This window comes from Astatotilapia calliptera, chromosome 4 (genome assembly GCF_964374335.1).
Source record: "Astatotilapia calliptera chromosome 4, fAstCal68.1, whole genome shotgun sequence".
NCBI lineage: Eukaryota > Metazoa > Chordata > Actinopteri > Cichliformes > Cichlidae > Astatotilapia > Astatotilapia calliptera.
In genome coordinates this window covers 32,530,296-32,553,066 of record NC_137425.1, presented here as the reverse complement: position 1 = coordinate 32,553,066, position 22,771 = coordinate 32,530,296, and the positions used below count along the sequence as shown (strand labels likewise).

At 40.4% G+C, this 22,771-nt stretch overlaps 1 protein-coding gene across 1 annotated transcript in view; it reads left to right on the top strand.

Annotated features, from left to right (window-relative positions):
• The window catches only part of LOC113021409 (G2/M phase-specific E3 ubiquitin-protein ligase-like), a 258,658-nt gene that overhangs the window by 106,121 nt on the left and 129,766 nt on the right, over positions 1-22,771 (top strand). The window lies entirely within an intron of this gene.

The window sequence follows — 22,771 nt, the reverse complement described above, 5'->3', positions numbered from 1 at the left end:
TTAAAGTACATTGTATTAACAGGAATTTATTGTACAGGATGTTCGAACCCTCTGGCAGAAATAACAATAAAATGTATACATAACCTATTTTAAAGTCATTAGGAATTCTGAGAGCAGCAGACAGATCGCCTCATTAAACTCCTTCCCAAAATAAAATTCTTCCTGTTTGCCAGAAAGCCAAATAAGGCGGATGAGGATGATTGATATTTATAAGATGCTGGCGAAAAGTTGGTGTTTTTAAATGTTTTTATTTTATAATATTTTTTATTAAACACACTGTCAGAGCAAAAAAAAGTTCTCAAGTTATTGCTCTATTTCTTTCATTTTCATTTAAGCAAAACGTTAATGTAGAAACGACACACACACACACACACACACACACACACACACACACACACACACACACACACACACACACACACACACACACACACACTGACTGCGGCCCCACACCTGGAGGACAATCATAACAAACACTGCCCTTCCAGAGAAACTCAAAACTTGTGATTTTGGCAGAGCAGAAGCTCGGACACTGTAATTTCGCTGAAGTCATGGTCATTATGCTCATCTGCGGTGGAAATCCCGGACTGTGGGCATGCTGCTAATTAAACGAAAAGAAAAAAGTAGAATGACGTGAGATAAAGTCAGCAGGATCGTTCGATTGTGATCAAATTTTAAAAAAGGGGGAATTAAGCGTAATAATGGAAATTAAGACCTACTACTGTATCATGACGTATAATCACAAATTCCAGCTGTTTGCAAGCTCTGATACAACATGCTTTTAGGTTTGAATGAAATTTACTGATATATTGAGAATCATCACTGTATTGATTACATTCTCTTATGATGCAGAAATGAAAGGAAGCCCACGAAGTGTCAGTGATGACAGTACTGGTAATAACAGTGATGTGTCAGCTAAGGTATTTTAAGTAGCTGATTACTCAGGTCATTTGGAGCGCTTCTTATTTGTAAAGGCAGGTTTATAGGGCAGGGACATTACAGGAGAACAATGGTCTTTATTGGGGTTCTAAACATTTTGACTTTGCGCTAATCCCAGCTTTACTGAAAAGTTAAATTTAAATAATCATTTTGAAATCATCAAACTATTTATTGTGTGTTGTGTCTCTATTTTGACACTCAGGAGGTGGAGCAGGAACAAATGTTTTCAGATGATCTCAGTTGCACAGATTACTTACTGTACATTCATATGTGTATTATAAACATTTCATTTTTGATGCGGCCCCACTACTCTCTTTGAGTTTGGAGTTAGGCCATATTAAATGATTCCAGAGGAAGTACTTGGATATTTTACAGCACTCATATATGAGAAGTAGATGTTTCGCAACATCTGAGGCTCAACATTTGAAACATTGTGTAAAAATATTATTATTGGTGAGCTGAATAAAGAAAATGGTTTTTCAAAAGTCCAACACTTTTCTAAAGGAATGGGTTTCTACAGGTGTCACATAAATACTGTAAAATGAAGTAAAATGTAAAACATTTCCTACTGAATTTAATATAGACTAAAAAGTAGCATAAAATTAAAATACTCAAGTAAAGAATTAATGTATGTTAAGTAAATTTACTGGGTTACCGCCTGTGTATACTTTCATTTTGCCCTCCCAAAGCCTCTGTCTCCAAGACAACCAACATATTATTGGCAAAAATATAGGTCGTTATCTGAACCTTTAAGTCAGGTTGAAATATTGACTGTTACTGTAACAGGCTGATCAATATGCTGACAATGGCAAACTTTCAGATACGTCTCCATCAGTCTGAAAAACAAAGGCCATTTGTTAAAGCAGTTATTAGACACCTAACAGTCGTGTGAAAGTGTGTGCTAGTACTGGCAGCTTTACACAGTGAGGATGTTGCACACACTGAACTTGGAAACTGGAGCTTTCTAATGTGTTAACATCACAAAACACATATTTTACCTGATCGTTTTCCCAACTTTAATCAAAATTAAGAGAAAGCGACAGTAAAGTGAACCGTAAAAGTTGACTTGAAGTCAAGGCTCCAGGTTTATACTTTGGCTGTGACTTGCCTTCCTCCAAATGTCGACTCATCTGCCTTTTTGTGTGCTTTACACCTTTGTGTATTTAGGGAGATATCAACATAAATGTCTCAAGATAATTAAACAAAACAAAACAAAAAAACAGGATCAGAACAAGATGATTCATTTGGTATAAGCAATGTTTTAATGTGTCTTTTTTATTTGAATGCCAATACAAATATTAATAAAACAAATCTAATCAAATATATCTGTTCTAAGATAACAATATTTAGATTTCTTTGTAAGTAGCCTTAAAATATAATGAGTATAAGTTGCAAAAACGAGCTTCACCTCGAGCAGCTACTGCAGTAAACACAACAGTGTAGTACATCTGCCAGGTCTCTCTTGAAAATGAGATTTTTTACCTGGATAAATAAAGGACTAATAACAATCATGGGCACATGACATTTTCCTTGCTAAAATATACTTCAGCTGGCTGATAAAACTTAGGTCCTTCTATGGAGTTTAAAATGCTAGAATATCTTGTTTAATACAGTAGATTTACTGACACTGATTCTCTGACGTAACACTTAACAGTTAAAGAACTAGAGAATTAGAACGATACCGATAAAAACAATTGAATTCATTTTCTTTTATTGGAAGTTTTTTGTGATACCAATAAAGTTGGCTGAATTGAATGTGAAACATGAACCAACAAATATCAAATAATGTTGTTGAAAAGCTCCCATTAGAATGAAACTGTACTGTTTTGACAATATAGCCTTTGCCGTGCCAGCTGGAAAACGCAATAATTTGAAGGTACTGCAGACAAATACAGAAAGACAGTAAAGAGGAGGAGGAGAGAATGCATCCAACTGAGAGATGTCTTGGCATGTATCTTTCTCTTTTCTCTTCTACTGCCTCTAGGATCCGGCTTATTATACCAACAGGCTGATATGTGGAGACTTATTACACATCCCAGCCTGTGCTCCAGCTTTCATCTACAGCCAACATTCCTCCCTTCCCTGATTTCACCTCTCCGAGCACCAGGCACACCCACCTTCGCTGTGTCAATGCTGTTATTTAGTCGTACAGTCTTGCTAAGTCGTCAAATTTTCTTTCTTTCTTCTTCTTCTTTTTTCTTTGTAATGCAGACTCAAAGGAAAGGTAATGAGTTGCCAGGACTGGATAGAGGTGCAGTTATCCTTTAAAGTCAGTTGTGCAAGTCTGAAAGATAAAAGTTCTTTTAGTCATCTAGTTGATTTCAGTGGAAGTCTAATGAAAATTTTATCATGTAACCCAAAATTGAGCTATGCTTTATTCTGGCCACACTGTATACTATGAAGTAGATGTGAGATGAATTATAACTGATCTACTCTGCCTGCACCTTTTATTCAACAAATAAGACAGACCGATAACAGCTTTCAAGCACCCACATGGATTTGCTGGCCTGAAGGAAGGTAATTTGTCATCGATTGTCAGGGAGAGATGAGTTGCTGTCCGCCAGACAGACAGAGACTCAAATGAGGCAGCTTGTGGGGACATGAGCAGGTCAGTTTACCCCTTCAGGGAGAAAGAAAATCAAGATGAGTGAGATAAACTGACACTATTTTACTACAGCACATCTTCACATCGAAATACAAAAACTGATTGCTTATGACAGTCTGTGAGTGTTTTCAGATTCACAATACTAATACTTCTGTTGAGAGACTAAAATCAGCAACAAAATCACCACTGGAATATAAAGGGTGGGGTGGAACAAACACATGGCTTTCTTCCTGTGTGAGTAATCAGTTGTAGCCACTTGTGGGCAGCAAAATTTCAAACCAAAAATTTCCATACACTTTCCTCATGAAGTTAATCATTCTGTTTTCCCTGGACTAACATTACTATTCATTTGTAGTTCCAGTCGTCCGTTCACTTTCATTGTAATTGTGGTATGGTCTCCAGCAGCTGCTATAATACTGTAAGGCTTTTGGCATTATCCAAGAGAGGTCAAACATCCCAAAGCACACCACATCATTCAATTCAATTCAATTCAATTCAATTCAATTCAATTCAATTCAATTCAATTCAATTCTTCTTCTTCTAAAATGCCCCTGATCGAGGTACATCTGTTGTTGAAATATGGCTATGTGACAGACAAGTTGTAGAAAAGCTAGAGGCACAGCACAAATGATGATCTAGTTTGAAATGTTGGGTTAAAACTCATGTAAAAGATGTTTACATGAGTGTAGCCCAGTGTTGGAAGTATTTTTCTTTTCAAAATAAGGTTGTCAGTCACTAGGCAGTACAGTCTTCTTGCTGCTTATAGGGTCTACATCACCTTGAGGCGACTGTTGTGATGATTTGACGCAGTATAAATAAAATTACATTGAATCGAATGCTTAGATAAGAACCAAGACTAACTATGTGCTTCCTATTAAGTGTGTACAAGGACAGTGCAAAGATACAAGTGGCATGGATTGTGTTTTTATGAAGAGTGGCTTTTAAAAAAGACTAAGCTTATTTCAGTTCAAGCACATTATTAATATATTTATATATTTAGCCAAATCTCATATTTTTTCAACTGCAAAACAGATGTGCCAAAAATGTTACACAAATGCCATTGTGTGCTGCTGGCATAGTTTGATGTGCTGTAGTGGCTGAGAAGTAGAAATGTAGAAACAGCTAGAACCAAGTTTGTTTCATTACACACTGGCTGTCCCCATTAAGTTGGTTTAAGATGACATCTTACTACCATGTCACTGTTTCAATGAAGAAACCAGAGATTCAATGGCAGAAATGGCTCAGCATATTTCTCATGCCCCCCTATTTCCTGCTTAAGGCATAGACTTCACCAGTTTAAAAATATCCTTCTCTCCTTTAAGTTTTATTTCTTTGAGTCTTTGCAAAATTATTTGTTTTCTTGACATCCACCAGACTAATTCAGAGTTACATTTTTATTTTGAACTTTGAACTTTCTGAATTTGTTTTTGGAAATTTTTAGCAGTTGTGAAGGTCTTTGACCTCTCATCCTAACAAGGCTGAAGAAGTCTATTGGATATTAGATGAAACATCTTACAAACAAGTCTAATTACCTTCTTTTTTAAAGCTCTCAAGATGAGCCGGATCACTGAGAACCCACAAGCATTCTCCACCATTGTCCTCATTTCTACACCGTGCCAAAAAAGTTAAAGGAATAATTTGAAAACACATCAGATCTCAATGGAAAAATGTCATGCTGAATATCCATACTCATACGGAGAGCGTCATGTGTTAGGAATGAAAGGATGTCATGTTGTTTGATGGAAATAAGAATGATCAACCTACAGAGGGCTGAATTCAAAGACAAACCAGAAATCATAGTGAAAAAAAAGTGGCATTCTGGTCTGTTTTGCTGAACTTTCATTGTATCAACTTAAAATGGTACTCCTGACTGTCAGCCCCCACCTGCTTCTAGAGGCATTCAAACCAGTGACCTGATGGAGGCCTATTGTAGCTCCAGCAGTGCTCATCCTGTTCCTCCTTGTACAAAGGAGCAAATACCGGTCTTGCTGGATGTATTCTCCTCCATGCTCTTGATGTCATATGTGATGTCACTGTCATGTGCCATCCTGGAGGAGAATGACTACCTGTGCAAACCTCTGTAGGGTCCAGGTATTTCCCTAATGCTACCAGTGGTGACAGTGATATTAGCAAAATTTAAAACTAGTCAGGAAATGATCAACTACCCAATCTCCTACTTAACTAACCAGATTAATATCCCAGGCGTTGCTTCACTCTGTTTAAGGCTAGGGGGTGGCTGTAGCTCAGGTGGTAGAGCAGGTCATCTACTGATCGGAAGGTTTGTGGTTCGATTCCTGGCTTCCCCTAGTCTGCATGCCAAGTATCCTTGGGCAAGATAGTAACCCCTAATTGCTCTTCAATGCATGCATCGGAGTATGAATGTATGTGAATGCTACTTAGAACAATGTGCTTGTGGGAATGGGTGAATGCACAAGTTGTGTAAAGCGCTTTGAGCTCAGAAGAGTAGAAAAGCGCTATATAAGAACCAGTCCATTTACCATTAAAAAGCATTCCCTTAATCTTTGCGAGCAGTGTTTACTACACTGTAATAACAACTTTTGAGTGTGATTATCTAGATATGTTTCAGCTTTTAAAAATTATTCTGCTTAAATTATTTTGTTCTTGCCAACGTATTTTGGATTTCAGCAACCATCAGAAAAAAAAAAATCTGCTTAAAGGTCAATTTAGGGTCAGTTTTTACCAACTCCAAAAAACCAAGACTTGTGGGATCACTGCAGCTAGATTTTGGATGATGTTCATCATGCAACATACATTATTTAAAGGATGCTCTAATCTCCTGGGGCCTTCTATAACAGGGAACATTTAAAGCTTATGTAGACTTCATATCTTGGTGGAGTTGATTTGGCTGCAAAGAAAATATCAACAACGTTGGCAGGTATAGTGCTAAACTTTTAGTTCATCAGTTTAGGTACAATAGATGTCCAGTTTGAATTACAATTGTGATGCCATCATCGATAAGCCAATCATAAAGACGTATCAAGAAAAGACGTATTAGTGATTAGCGTGCTGAATGTTTGAGTAATTTTATCCTTTCATGCCGTGTGACTTCTTTAAAAGACTGTGAGAAAAAAAAGAGCTGGAACAGGACAAGCCTTAGCATTTTCCAATAAGTAAGTGTGAACACATCTCAGTGACACACAACACAAACGTACTTGTTAACAAGAGTTCACACATAATAGAGGCGTTTAACTGCATGTGCCTGTGTTACCCAGCAAGGTGAGGTGAGGCAAGGGGTAAGGTAGACGGTGCCTGCGTATCTTTTCTGCTAAGACTGTAATTATGGCATGCCATTATGGAGTGCAGAACAAAGGCGAGCCCTGCAGCTCTGCAGCAGCCGGCTCTATTGCCGCCTCTATTCACACTGCAGTTAATAACAATACTCCTGAATGCACTGCAGACAGCCCGGCGTCAACCCTCCCACGTGTGTCTCCTTAGGTGTGTGTGTGTATGAGAGACTGGAAAGGGGGGATGCCGTGTGTGAGACAAGGAAAGAGAAAGAGAGACTGTGATGGGTTTGCATGTTTGTACATTGCGTAGGTTGCACATGTATACAAGAGAGTTTGAAGAAGGGTCAAGGTTTCAAGCACACCTGCATGTATCTGCTACTGTGACCATCCAGGTATGGTTTACTGAGCCAGGCTCACCATCGTGATAAACAGAGATAAAAAGGATACATCTCCTTTGTTCAGGTGTGCCAGGGTGGCTGTATGTTTAGTGTGTATTTTGTTGCTGAGTAAGAGGTGGAATGGGTGGCCAATAGATCATTTTCACAGCAGATGTTTTGACTTGTTGTTGCAGAAAAAGAACAGGTGTTCCTGATAACATTAAGGTAACTCTTGTCTTTGCAGGAGTTCCAGTAACTCATGATGGTGTCACAGCGTACAAGAGTGTATAACATGATGATCATAAAACTGAAGCATGTAAAGCCACCATTATTCATCTATAACTGTGCTTTTCCTATTATCACATGTCAGAAAGGCTTAAGAGTATTCTTGAGAGATGAAGCTGTCTGTAAGGGGTACTCCCTACAAACACATTCATAATGGCAATGTTGCATTAGTTAGAATTTGGCAAAATGTAACATAACTGGTGACATGTGGTTACAGATTTTTATTGTATATTATCTCATTTGATCACTTTTGCTCCAAGTGATCATTCCATCATAACGGTATAGATATGGAGGAATAAAAAGGGGCACAGCAATTCAATTCAATTTAGGTCTATTTTTATATATAGTGCCACAACTCAAGTTAAGTTGAAGGTAAGACAACAACAATAATAATATAATAATACAGAGAAAACCCCAGCAATTAGACGGCCCCTATGAGCCACCACTTGGCAGCTGTGGGAAGGAAAAACTCCCTTTTAACAGGAAGAAACCTCAGGGAGGTTGCACTGCTAACTGTTTAAGACAACTGCTTGTTGTTGTCTAAATTTTGTATGACCAACTGAAGTGCCAAAAATTAATTGGAAATATGACCTCATTATTTGAAACTTTGGCTACGTGTTGTGTTAATATCTCTAACAGTAACAGTGTATTTAGCAACATATCATATATAATAACAAAGTATCAACCACAGTGGCACAGAAGTTTCAATAGTTACATTTTACTTGCAGTACAGCATTTCCACAATGCTGCATTGTTTTGTTTACTTAAGCAGAGGAACCTCTTTCACCACTGGTTGTCACATTTAATTACACTGACTGTGATTTGGGTGCTGCCATAATGCTTCCTCATGCACTGTAGAGTGAATGGAGAGAGTTGAGCTCTCCAGCTAAAGAGGGACAGACTGACACAATACACAGTTGAATATTGTTATGGTTGGCATATGGCACATTGTTTATATGTGTTTTGCATATTGTTAAAAAGTACTTTCACAATTCACTCCGGTCACACAACAAACCTGTGTGCTGTTTTTTTTGCGTACTGTAAACATGATGTTGACACTGAAAGAAGTTATCATAAAATTTCAGAACACAGCAGTGAACCAAAGGAATACAGAATATGTTTAACCATCCAAGTATGTTTTTACTAGACGTTTCACCTAAACCACAGCAACAACAGCCCAGAAAAAAGATCTGCTAGAAATCTGCCAACCGCATGAGCTTACATTAAAACTTTCAAAGACATCATCATTATGACAAAATTTAAAGTGAAAACCCTGTGAGGGATTAGATGCTATTACCGAGGGTTTACTTTGTATAGCTGATACTCTGTTTAGATAGCCGGTTAAATTCTTCTGGCATTTAATCCCGTAGAATTGAAACATGAGCTGATGGTGTTCAGGTGCCAAAACAAGTAAGGGCAGTTTGCAGCGTGAGAAATCCATTCCATCTTGTCAAGTCAAACATTTAGACTCTCCATTTAATTAGAATTTACAGTCTACTGTGTACAAAGCCAAAACCTCTACAGTAAGAAAGAAATCCATGATATTTAGCAAAGTCAGTACTGTGACATTACAGTTACTGTACCAAATTTTCATTTGGACTTTCTGAAACAGTTTGACCATTCAATGAACTTAACAGTGCAGACAAAAAAGAATAAAAAAAAAATACTGATGAAAGAACATATGATAACAGCCTCAGCAGCTGTGTTCTCAGATCTTGCCCCTATCCCCCAGCTGACCCCCGGGTATTTAGGAACCAATTTAAACTAGTCTACTAAGAGTGTTTCTGAGGGAAAGCATGTCTTAATTGACAAATGGACCAGATGCAGGGACTCTTTCACAGAGAAAAGCAGACTTTTCTGATGAACAGCCAACTTTTAACTGCTAGAAGAGCTGTGTGTTGAGCCGAGTAGCCACAGTTCATCTGTAGCATTAGCCTTACATTAAAAATTGTGGGTAGCTGTATAAAATGGAAATATAAACAAAATTATGTGATTTTCAAATCATTTGGATTTATGATTCATTTAAGTTGACAATTCAAATTCAATTTCAAATGAGCTGAGAAAGCAAAGGACTTGAAGATTTATGTAAAGCTAAAAATGTGAAACATTTCAGGGTTAAGATGAGTAATAACATGATTGGGTAAAACAAGAACATTCCACAGTGGACGAGTCAATTTACAAGTATCATTCTTCAAAGTAAACATTTCAAAGATTTGAGACATTTCATAATAACAGATTCAGAGAATCCAGACAATTTACTGTACGAATGACAGCAATATCAGGAAGAAGGAACACGAGAAGCTGGAGAAATACCAAGGGCTCAGAGAAGAGCTCGAGAGGATGTGGAGGGTGAAGGTAACGGTGGTCCCCGTGGTAATCGGAGCACTAGGTGCGGTGACTCCCAAGCTAGGCGAGTGGCTCCAGCAGATCCCGGGAATAACATCGGAGATCTCTGTCCAGAAGAGCGCAGTCCTGGGAACAGCTAAGATACTGCGCAGGACCCTCAAGCTCCCAGGCCTCTGGTAGAGGACCCGAGCTTGAAGGATAAACCGCCCGCAGGGGCGTGCTGGGTGTTTTTTAAAATTATATATATATATTAGGGGTGCACGATACTTGTATCGATATTGAACCATTCGATACAGTGCGGTACGCATATGTATCGAACAATACAAAATTTTTAATTTATTTTATCGACTTTCCTTCTGACGATGCTGTCTGTGTTGAGCGCTCAGTGGATCTGCGCTCGACAGTGCAGCCTAGGCGGATTAGTCAAATGCAGATTCACTGAGCGCAGGGCAAGCTAGCCAGACAGAAGTTAAGCTCTCGTTGCAAGTCCGGAGGTCCCATTTTGACCTCCGGACTTCCAGGCCATATTCGGCACAGATGTTCCTGTACACTATGCCGGCCACTTGGTTATGGCGTTCCATGTATGCCTTGTCTGCTAGCATCTTACACCCTGCTGTTATGTGCTGGATTGTCTCTGGGGCATCTTTACACAGCCTGGGGTCTTGCCTGGTGTGATAGACCCCAGCCTCTATGGATCTTGTGCTCAGAGCTTGTACCTGTGCTGTCATGATTAGTGCCTCTGTGCTGTCTTTCATCCAGCTTTGTCCAGCCACTGGTAGGATTTCTGGGTATCAGCCACCTCCGCTATCTGCCGGTGGCACATACCGTGCAGGGGCCTGTCCTTCCATAATGGTTCAAGAAAATAGATTTATTAATCACATGGGACAATAAGGACTACAAGCTAGCTGGGGAAACCAATGAGCATTGGTATGTAGGAGAGTAAACGCAATAACTAAACTAAGCTAAAACAGACCTTTGATGGTCTGTCCCCTGGACCTGTCAAATAATCCAAGAAGACGCTAATATTAAAAAAGATCATAGCAAAACTCCAATTACTTTAAAACTTGAATACATGAAACATTCTTAGTCCTGGCTCTCCACATATTAACACTTGGTGAGGGCAGCTTCTAGTGTGATGCTTTGACTTCACTAGAAATAGATGTAAAACCCAACATTTGATCAAAAAATACTGATTGAAATTGTCTGTAAGTATCTTTATGTGAAGAGAATTTAATGATTACACATTAGTCAACAAAATACTTTTGACGTTTTCCATTGTGCACAAGTCCATGTTTGTGCTCGTATCACTCAGAAAAAGTTGCCTGTAATTTACCTCGGTTAAACTGCTTTATCACTTCAAAATGAAATACCTCATGATCATAATTATCACTTTTTTGAAGAGGTACTGGGAACAAAGCCAGAACCGTTTGTTAATACAGAAACCCTCAGGCCGGCCTGTATTTACTGTTTTTCTTAATGACACTTCAGTCGACTCGGTGGTAAGTCCGTATATGTTAACATATGTGGTTCAAATCTGAGTCTCCACAACTGGGTGTACAAATGTGAGACCACAAGTAAAGAAAATGTCACATACATTTTGAATCTTGTTAAAAAATCTCATTGAAAAGTCCAATATTCTTGGTGTGTGTTGAGGTGTGTTTGGGCATTTTGAATCCTCCTCTGTAAAAATGCAAATCAGAGAAAATAGGCAGTTGCTTTCACTGGGGCAGAAAGAAAATTCAGGAAACAGACTCAAACCTTTTGTGAAACTTTTATCGAGACATCCACAGTGAAATGCTGGTAGTTCTTTGTCCAAATCAAATGTTTCATCACGTTTTCCCTCTGAGGAAATGGTTTAGAGATGCTATTTGTTCTTTAGCTTTACAAGTTTTAATCGCCTGATTTTTTTTTTACTAATCTTCCTTGGGATAATTTGTTTAAAGAGCCTTTAATTCCTCAGTGGGAACCTTGAATCTTATTCTGCTTCAGGTGCAACAGCACCAGTTTCCACATGAGACAGCAGTGTGTGAGCTGCTATCATGTATGCTTTGGAGAGTATTCTGCCCTCACTGCTACACTGGATACAGTTATGCAGATAGATAAACTCCTCGACAACTGACAGGTGTATTGTCCCTTTTATTGACGCTGCCTTCAATTATCAACAGAGTGAAACTACAAACAGAAGAAATAAGCAATATTCAGCCTATATATTCACACGATAATGCAAATCAGTTGGCTAAACTAGCTAACATTGGAAAGAAAGTAAATCTGAATACAGTACACCTTTAACCATAAAAGTGCATAAATAATAGCAAATATAGTTGCATTAACTCTTGTTCAACTTAAATACTCACAGGCGATGCTTTCTGTAAAACAACGAAGAGGATGGATGCAGATGTTTATCTGAACAACATGCTGAGTCAGTCTTTTCTCAAAGTGTGCTGCATTACTAACTCTACAGCTAATAACAAACAAATCTTGGCATGAAAGAACTGTAGCGACTCTTGCTGGTGGGAAGAAGAACTACACCAGCACACTCCCCGTCTGACATCTATTGGATGTCATCACCATCTTTAAGGATCAATGTCTCTATTAGTATTTCGCAGCAGGAATACAGTCTCTGTCACTGGTCTTAAGAAGGTTTTAGATATTCCTCCAGAAGTGACCTTTACCTCAATCTTTCTGACATGTCCGTCTTGGCTAGGAAAGGTCTCAACAACCACCCCCATGGGCCAGTGGTTTCTTTTAGCTCGACTGTCCTTTAGAAGAACTAGATCTCCCTTTTGAAGGTTTTGACTCACAGATTGCCATTTTCTTCGCTCTTGGAGTGTCGGCAGGTACTGTGTTTTCCAACGGTGCCAGAAGACATTTGAAAGATGTTGCACTTGTCTCCATTGGCGTCCGAACATATCTTTATTGTCAAAGTGTCCGGGTGGTGTAGGTGGTAATCCAGTTTTCTGCGAAAGGAGGGTAGCAGGCGTAAGAAGAAGGGGGCAATCTGGATCTGATGAGACTGGTAGTAGCGGTCGAGAGTTTACAATAGCGGTTACCTCTGCTAGAAGGGTAACGAGAACCTCATGGGTCAACAGGCAAACTGAGTTGACAGTTAGCATAGAGTCCAGTATGCGCTTCACGATGCCGATCATGCGCTCCCAACTTCCTCCCATATGAGAACTATGAGGAGGGTTGAAGATCCATGTGCATTCAGTCTTGGATAAAAAGTCTTGAATTTCCTGGTTGCCGCAGTGTTTTGAAGTTATTCCGAGCTCCTTGCACGCTCCCAGAAAGTTGGTCCCACAGTCGGACCTCAGCTGCTTTACTGGTCCTCGGATAGAGATGAATCGTCTCAGAGCATTGATAAAACTAGACGACTCCATCGTCTCGATGACCTCAACATGAATGGCCCTGATGCCCAAGCAGGTGAAGATGACGGCCCAGCGTTTGCTGCTAGCAAGGCCTCCTCTTGTTCTCCGAGAGCTTATTGTCCACGGTCCAAAGACGTCAACTCCGACGTAAGTGAACGGGGGGCAGACTGTCACACGATCGATGGGTAAGTCTAACATTTTTTGCGTTTCTGTGTTCCACCTGAGCTTGCGGCAAATTACACAGTGGTGGATGACTGAACTGATGCTCCGTTTCCCACCAACAATCCAGAAGCCAGCGGATCTCATGGCTCCCTCTGTGAAATGGCGCCCCTGGTGCTGCACCTGTTGGTGGTAGTGTCGGATTAGTAAAGTAGTTAAATGGTGGTTGCCTGGGATGATAATGGGGTGTGCTTCGTCGCTTTCCATGCTGGCTTGTGAAAGGCGACCACCAACCCTGAGACAGTCTGCATTGTCTTTGAAAGGAGAGAGTTTTCTGAGAAGGCTCTGTTTTGGAATGTCTTTTTGGGCTTGAAGACATGTGAAGATGTCAGGGTAAACCTCGTGTTGAAGACCACTCAGAACAACGCTCTTTGCCTTACTGTAATCTTCTGGACTAAGACTTTTGCAGATATGCCAGCCATGACACCCTTTTGGGGGAGTGCTATTCCTGTAACACCTTGCAATATGAATGAGCCTTGCTATTGCTCTCAACAGTGACCCCCAAGTAGAGAAAGACGCAAATCGTCTCGTTTCGAGGAAAGAAGCCACGACATTGGTTGAAAGTGATGTCACTGTTGGACGGATCTCAGGATCTGATTCAGGATTGACTAGTTCAAAGGTATGTTTAGTCACTTCAGGAGTTGCTCTCAGTAGGTAATCTGGTCCTTTGAGCCATGTGCTTGATGAGAGTGCACTAGCTGGGATTGATCTTGAAGCTATGTCGGCCGGGTTAAGCTCTGTTGGAACGCAGTTCCACTGCTCTGGGTTGGACGATTTTCGAATCCTCTGTACGCGATTGCATACATAGACGTAGAATCGTCTGGATTCATTCTGTATGTATCCAAGTACCACTCTGCTGTCTGTGAAAAATCTTGTAGAATGGAAGGGAACATCAATTTCCTCTGTGATAATGTCAGCAATCTCGACAGCAAGAACAGCTGCACATAGCTCGAGCCTGGGGATTGTTATTTCTTGCTGCGGTGTGAGTTTTGCTTTGCCAAACATGAATCCCAGTTCACTGTTGCCTTCTGAGTCTGTTAGCTTGACATAGGCTACTGCAACGATTGCTTTTGTAGACGCGTCACAGAATATACAGAGCTCCCTTTTTTCTGCACCATTGAAGGATATAGAGGTGTACATTCTCGGTATTCTGACTTCTTCGAGAAGTTCCAGGGACTCTTTCCATGCACTCCACTCTTGGAGCAACTTTTCTGGGAGTGGATCATCCCATTGACATATGTCTGTGGAAAGTTCTCTAAGGAGAGCTCTGCCTTTGATGCTGACCGGAGCTGCAAACCCGAGAGGGTCAAACAGACTGTTGACAACTGAAAGTACCCCTCTGCGGGTATAGGGCTTCTCAGCAGTGGACACTTGAAACGTGAATTTGTCTGTTGCAATGTCCCAGCTTATTCCAAGGCTTCTTTGCATAGGTGGAATGTCAGCTCCTAGGTCGAGGTCTTTTAGACCTTTGGCTAGATCGTTTTTGTGGAATGCCTTCATTACGTCCATGTCATTGGATGCAATCTTGTGTAGCCTCAGATTAGATGAAGCCATAGTGTCTTGAGCGTTTTGCATAACAACAATGGCATCAGTACTTGATTGGAAGGAGGCAAGACAATCATCTACGTAAAAATGTCGTTCCACCAGATGTTGTGTAGTGATGTCTTGCTTGTCTCGGTCCTCTGATGCCCTTCTGAGTCCGTAAGTTGCAACCGCGGGCGACGGGCTGTTGCCAAAGACATGTACAGTCATTCTGTATTCCACGATCGGTTGATCCATGTCATTGTTTTGGTGCCAGAGGAATCTCAAAAAGTTCCGGTGGTCCTCCCTGACCACGAAGCAATGGAACATTTGTTTGATATCGGCTGTGACTGCCACCTTTTCTTCACGGAGTCGCATCAACACACCCAACAAGCTATTGTTGAGGTTGGGCCCAGTAAGAAGAACATCGTTGAGGGATACTCCATTGTGTTGTGCGCTTGAGTCGAAGACAATGCGTATTTGTTCCGGTTTGCGCGGGTGGTACACGCCGAAGAAGGGGAGGTACCAGCACTCTTCTTCTTTAGTGAGTGGTGGCGCTATCTCAGCGTGGCCATTGTCAAACAAAGTTTGCATAAAGTCTGTAAACTGACCTTTTACCTGAGGGCGTTTGTTCAGCATGTGGCGTACCGATGTAAGGCGTTGCATAGCCTGCCGCTTATTGTTCGGCAGCCGTGGCCTGGGTGAACGAAAAGGTAGTGGCGCGACCCAACTGTTAGCACTGTCCTGGTAGACTTCCTTATCCATTATCTGTAAAAAGGCCCTTTCCTCCTGTGAGTAGCCGAGGCTCTCGTCCAAACTTGTTTGTTTGAAAACTGTTTCTCCAATCGAAGAGTGCTTTCTTCGCATTGGGGTGTTGACCTTGTTGTAGCCTTGCGAGTTGAAACTTTCCTTTACCTGAATGGCATTTTTGCATGGAAGGAAGTGACTTGGACGACCATTGTCTAAGATGTTCGTTTTGAAAATGTTAGCACGCACGGGTTTGTGAGCTCCACCCAGGCAAACGTTGCCAATGATCACCCATCCAAGAGCTAGCTTCTGTGCAAATGGCGCATTTGGAGGTCCATTGCGCTGGTCGAGAACTTTGTGTGCTTGAATAACGTCCCTTCCAATGAGCAGCAGGATCTGAGCACTCTGGTCGAGAGCCGGGATTTCGGTTGCGATTTCCTGAAGGTGGGTGTGGTTTCGAGCAGCTTCAGCTGTGGGAATCTCACTGCGATTGTCGGGTAGCATATCACACTCGATAAGTGTCTGGAGCTCAAGACGTGACGTGCAATCTGCCGATTCCACAATGAAGTTAAAAGCTCTCCTCCCTGTCACTTCCTCCAATCCAGCACAGGTTCTCAATTTATATGGAAATGAGTTCCTTGTGATGCCAAATGTGTCAAAAACCGATGATTTTGCGAGTGACCTGTTGCTTTGGTCGTCTAGGATGGCATAGGCCTTAAGTTTCTTTTCAGGTGAGTTCTTTGGGTAAATGAACACAAGGCAGATCTTGGCACATGAGTGACTTTCAAATTCACTTCCACATACTTGTGTGCATGTCGAGATAGCTGTGGGCCGTGCTGCATTGCGCTCCCCGCCGTCAACTGTTACCGGCTCTGCAATAGTAGCTGTCGCAGTAGTCGTTGATGCCAGTCCCGGATGAAGAGCTGTAATGTGTAATTTTGAATCACATTCTGTACAATGTATTTCTGACTTACATGTCTTTGCCTGGTGGTTTGTAGAAGTACAGCATCTGAAGCATATCATGTTTTTCTTGAGATAGGCCTTTCGCTCCTCCAGTGGCATTTCCCTGAATGCTCTGCATTTTTTGAGAGCATGAGGTCTTTTGTGGATAGGACATTCCTTATTTGGGTCCTCAATGTTTGTAGGAGTTGATTTCGGCTCCGTACTGACAACTTCGGTTCTGACTGAGATAGGTTCTCTTTTAGCGTGTTTTTCGTAAAGTTTATTCGTCTTTGAAAGGGCAGGAGGAGGCGGCACAGACTGCCTAAAGCTGGGGTCGTTGCGCATTTTTGCTTCTCTACTGATGAAGGCCACAAATGCAGAGAATGGTGGAAATGACACACAATGGTCCTTTTTGTATTTAGAACCATAGTTCATCCATTTTTCTTGCATAGCATAGGGGAGTTTTTCCACCACTGGATTAATGCCTCTCGCTGTATCGAGGTAGAGTAGACCTGGAATGTAACCTTCACTCTTTGCGGCATCTATCTCTAGGAGCAGGTCCTGTAGTTCTCTCAACAGTTGTGGATCTTTGTATGAGATTTTTGGGAAACGGTCCAATCTGTCGAGCAGTGCGTTCTCTATAGCTTCGGGGGAGCCGTAGCACTCATTTAATCTTTCCCACACCTTAGCAAGTCCTTCAGAGGGATTGTTAATATGCACAGCTCTTAAACGATATGCATATTGCACTGATTCTGTGCCAAGCCATTTAATCAGCAAATCCAGTTCCTCACTGGCCGTTAGGTTTAAGTCACAAATTGCATTCTCAAACGAAGATTTCCATCCCCAGTAATCTCCTGCCTTGTCACTGAACCTTCGGAGGCCACCGGTGAGTAAGTCGCGTCTTGCAAGAAACCTGGCTATGTCAGAAATGTTTCCTTGTTGCATGCTCACCTTATGTTCAAATCTTGGTGAAGTACCTGGTGACATTTTCTGCATTAATTTCGGAGACTGGGAAACGTTTTCTCCTTTGTCAGTACTCAGAGGTTGAAGGACATATTCCTTTAAGGTGTCCGACCTGGTTGGCTCTTGTTTTGGCGTGAGGAATGTAACATTTGGTGCAGGCATTGAATTATACTCGGTATGGCCAATTGGGCTTGTGCTGTCTTTGATGATGAGCTGGTCTTTCACATAGTTAAAGGTGCGTTCCAAAGTGTCAACCCTTTGAGGTACACTCACGTGTTCTTCTTCAAGATCATTGACTGCTGTTTCAAAAACTATTGCTTCGGCGTGTGCCGCTTCCGCGTCACGTTCTTGTTGGAGGGCTTGTAATGTGGCCTCTAGACGTGTTTCCTCTACTTTAAGCTCTGCTTTCTTAACTTGCATTTCGATTTCCTTTTTAGCATATTCGGCTCTTTTGCGTGCTGCTTCAGCTTTGGCTCGAGCGTTTAGGGCGGCCATACTGGCAGATGACCTACTTGTACCTTTTGACCCATATGATTTCTCTGAACGGACAGATGATGCTTTATCTTGTCTTGCTTCAGACATGGTTGATGTAGCTGAGTTGACGTAACATCCAAAGGTTGTCTTGTAGAAGGACGCTTTTTCACTATTCTGCCCTCACTGCTACACTGGATACAGTTATGCAGATAGATAAACTCCTCGACAACTGACAGGTGTATCGTCCCTTTTATTGACGCTGCCTTCAATTATCAACAGAGTGAAACTACAAACAGAAGAAATAAGCAATATTCAGCCTATATACTCACACGATAATGTAAATCAGTTGGCTAAACTAGCTAACATTGGAAAGAAAGTAAATCTGAATACAGTACACCTTTAACCATAAAAGTGCATAAATAATAGCAAATATAGTTGCATTAACTCTTGTTCAACTTAAATACTCACAAGCGATGCTTTCTGTAAAACAACGAAGAGGATGGATGCAGATGTTTATCTGAACAACATGCTGAGTCAGTCTTTTCTCAAAGTGTGCTGCATTACTAACTCTACAGCTAATAACAAACAAATCTTGGCATGAAAGAACTGTAGCGACTCTTGCTGGTGGGAAGAAGAACTACACCAGCACAGAGAGAGTGGCACTAACAAAACGGAAAGCGCAGGAGTAGAGCTGAAGATGTTAAGACTTTTACTGGGAGTCAGCAGAATGGTCAGGATAAACAATGAGTATATCAGGGGGACAGCTCAGGTCAAGAGGGATAGTAGATGTATTGGGCACAGGATGTTGACTATCGAGCTGCCAGGCAGGAGGAGAAGAGGCCGAGTAAAGAAAAAGAGTTTCAGAGTAGATGTCCTACTAACATAGCCTAATTCTGTAAGGAGAGGTCATTTCGAAGAACTGAACATGATTTATTCAGAAATAGAAGTAAATTTAAAAACTAGACTCCGATTTCCCAACATAGAAGAACAAATGCCCAGCAATGATAGGGATTAGGACAGCACTTCCTGGAGTCCAGTCACTGCTGATAGTGGAGATGAAGATGGAGGCTCTGAACGACCAGGATGAGGCAGAAATGCAGAGCAGGCAGATCACACAAGATCTGAGAGTGAAAAAAAGCAGAATAACAGAAGAGGAAAGAAGGCTGATTGGATTGGGGAAGCTGGTCTAGGATAATTTTGTTAGAACTGAGTTTGACAGTGTGGGAATAAGGAAGAGCAGACTTACAGCTCAAAAATCCAGGAATTCAGCCAGAAGTAAAAAAAAGATCTTCCTTTTTAAGCATAGGCTTTTCTGTTCATTTTCAGCATCACTTGAGTCGCAAGCAAGCATTGTTGGACAAAATTTATAACGTTAGAAATCAACCCTATCTTTGACACATCTGGTGCTCTGTCTAAAGGTGGGCAGGCACATATTTAGCCTGGTTTTAACCCTGTATTTGCCATCCCCAACTAATTTAAATATATGTAGCTCTATTTAAAATCTGAATGATCACAAATCATGTGAAATTAGTTTTATAAAATCTAAAAGATGTGCATGATTATTTTATGTTATCTGTCCATTAGAGTCCAAACACCCATCACATCATAGCAAACCATCTAAGTGTTGTTTTATTTATTTATATAGCTTTAATACACATAAAAAAACAGCTGCTTGTTTAAGTAAAATAAATGGATTTTTTTTTTTGCGCTAGTAAAGTTGTGGAGTTGTATTTTGTCTCGCAGAAATGATATCGTCAGTTATATCGTTATCACAAATTTTCAAATATATATCGTGATAAATATTTTTGGCCATATCGCCCTGCTCTACCTCTGACGGTCGGTTTCTGTTGGAATAAATGTGATCAAATCCATAAAATCAGTGTGGATTCAATTATTACATTCACTGTGAACTGACTTTGTTGACAATAAAATCTTTTCTGTCTCCACCCACACCCACACAATATCACAACAGATGCTACATTGTTTCCTGGCAACAGCAGCAAACTGCTGCACTTTGATGAGAAAGGCATTACTTAGAGCACGACTTGGAACAATTAAAAGCCTTACCAAACATCTTTTTTGTTCACTTTTAAATGTGTGGCAGGTAGGCCATGAGTTATTTTCTCATCATATATAATACTCTGTGACGTCCTTGAAGAAATGTTCTGGAACACAGTGATCTTTGGCTGGATGTCACCTCACGTTTCCCCTGAGGCCAAAAGTCGAGAGATACACTAACCCAGTTTGTTCTGCAGGAATTTCTGTAATTGTCTTTGATGTATTTCAATTTCATTTTCCACACCCTATGTTCTTCTCAAGGTGCGTGAATGCAGGCTGCAGGTGTGTTAGCTTTGATGTTTGTAGGTGTGCGTGTTTCACTGGGTGGGAACGTGTTTCTATTTACAAATTCTGTGAGTATGCGTGGATGTCAGAATCAGGATGGTTTCTGGGTTTGGTGGGCTGGTTCACTTGAAGGTGCATTTAGATAACTGATATCACGGGCAGATTAAAAGAAGAACACAGGTCAGTGTCTTCACACAGAAAGAGGCAATGCACAATAGGGGTATATATTGTGAAGTTACAAATGATCCCCTAGTACCAAGAATATGGAGAGGGAGAAATCCCCTTTTATAGGAAGACTTCTTCCACAATAAAGTTCATGGATTGACGGTGAAGGGATAGAGAAGGCAGAAAAGAGGAGCACAGGGAGACCGCAAACAGCAAACAAGACAAACACAAATTACAGGAAAAAAATCCACCAACGTTAATGGCATGAGAAAGTAGCACATAAAGGAGACGAGACAGGAAGTACTAAGGTAAAGTCCCCCAGCAGGCTGAGCCTGTAGTAGCAGAACTAAAGGATGGTTCAGGGCAACCTGAACAAATGTAAAGCTCTTGGAGTCATCTTTTTTATTTATTTATTTATTTTTACATGCATTCATTAACTGGATAGTTAAGTTTGGGAGCTACTAATTCCTGCAGCTGTTCATCAAATGAATAGTTAATGGCTATTAATTTGGGGCATGCTTATGCACATGCATCGTGTATAAAAAAAGAAAACAGTATCTTGTTGGTTGCTTCCAGGTCCTCCTGTCATGTAAGAGCTGTTTTGATGTTTTAATGTGGATGGCATGTTTGACATGTGCCATTATGTCGTCATTACAGCTTGTCAGGGTTTTCCTTGTGATGTCAGCCTGGCACTCCATGTTAGGGATAAAGCAGATTTATGCCAACTTCCTACTAATGTTCTCAGCTTACTTCATTTGTTCATATTGACAGACTTTACTGAAATGTTTAACTGTAAGAACACTTTATAACACCGGGTCCCGTTATGCTCTAAGGGCTGTAAGGAGGACTCAGCCTGTATTCAGCTCCAAAAAATATTCTTGAGCTACTTTTTCAAACAGTTCCATAAGCAGCTTTTTCCCCAAGAAAAACATTCTGCTAGACTTTTCAAATATCAGCTGGATCGCCATTTGGTCTGGGCTTCTGCTCCAACAGGCGTTCTGGCCCATTTCAACCCCTAAACATTACCCTTTGTGTATACACCAGGATGTACCTGATGAATTTGTGATATAGTTTAGTGAAACATGCTAACTAGTTTCTATGAAATGATAAAAATCAACCCGATGTTTCTTCTGGTTTGATCAAATTCGCCTTGGTCACTTTACATATAACACTTGTTTGTAAAACTTTAGTAAAAGTAGTAATTCATTTTTCCCTTAAACATTAAAATTATGAGTATTAACGTTTGTATATTATAATTTCTATGTATTTTCATCATAATTTTTTCTGAATTATAAGTTGTTTTCGACATTGTGTCATTGCTGACATCATTTAGCAGCAATGATGACACTGGCACACAAACACGTTATAGACCCTTTAAACATGTATTTGTGACCTGGCGATAACAATGATCAGAATTCTTCAAATGTACCATTTCACAGCCATATCAGGTTATTACTATTTCTACTGCTAAGTGAGTAAAATCCATGCAACAAATATCTGTAACTGAGTTGGGATTAGTCAAAATAATAAACAAATTTATGATATGACCCCTTTAAAATTTACTTATAAATTTATCTGAGATGTTGTGAATTACTTTTCTTATTCTTTCCAGTTCATACTGGCTCAGCAGTCATAAATGTTGTTTTGAATTTATCATCCTCTTACTCGTATTTCAGTGGGCTCTGAGAGAAATGCTGAAGCCTTTTAATCCCCAGCAGAGATTTAAAATGCTGAGTAGCTAGTGCTGGATTAGCAACAACTGCAGTATATATCCAGCTAAGTCATTAAAGATCTCACAATTTCATAATTTTACTTTTTGATCACTCCGTTTTTTTTTAATGTTTCTTCTTTCTTCTTATTGTCAGAAGAATTCTAAGCAGCGCTCATCATAGTCTTTATCATTACTACTATGCAGTGAATACATTATGAATGATCAAAAATTCACTATTAGCCTTGAGAAATGTGCTAAATAAAGGTTGAAAAAAAGAAGCAAACATAAAAACAACAACATAAAAGTCTTTGTTGAACTGAAGATCACAACAGACACATTAACAGGTGCGTGTCTGAAATCAAGCAGTGCTTATAACTCCACATGTCCTCCACTGAGACACGAGGCCAAAAGCAACAGACTGAGTCGACATTTGTTTCTTTCTCAGTGTTTCTCGATTTCTTTCTCATTTTTGGTCTCCTTCTTCCTTTTTCTCTTTTTTAACTGTCCAAACATACACGCAC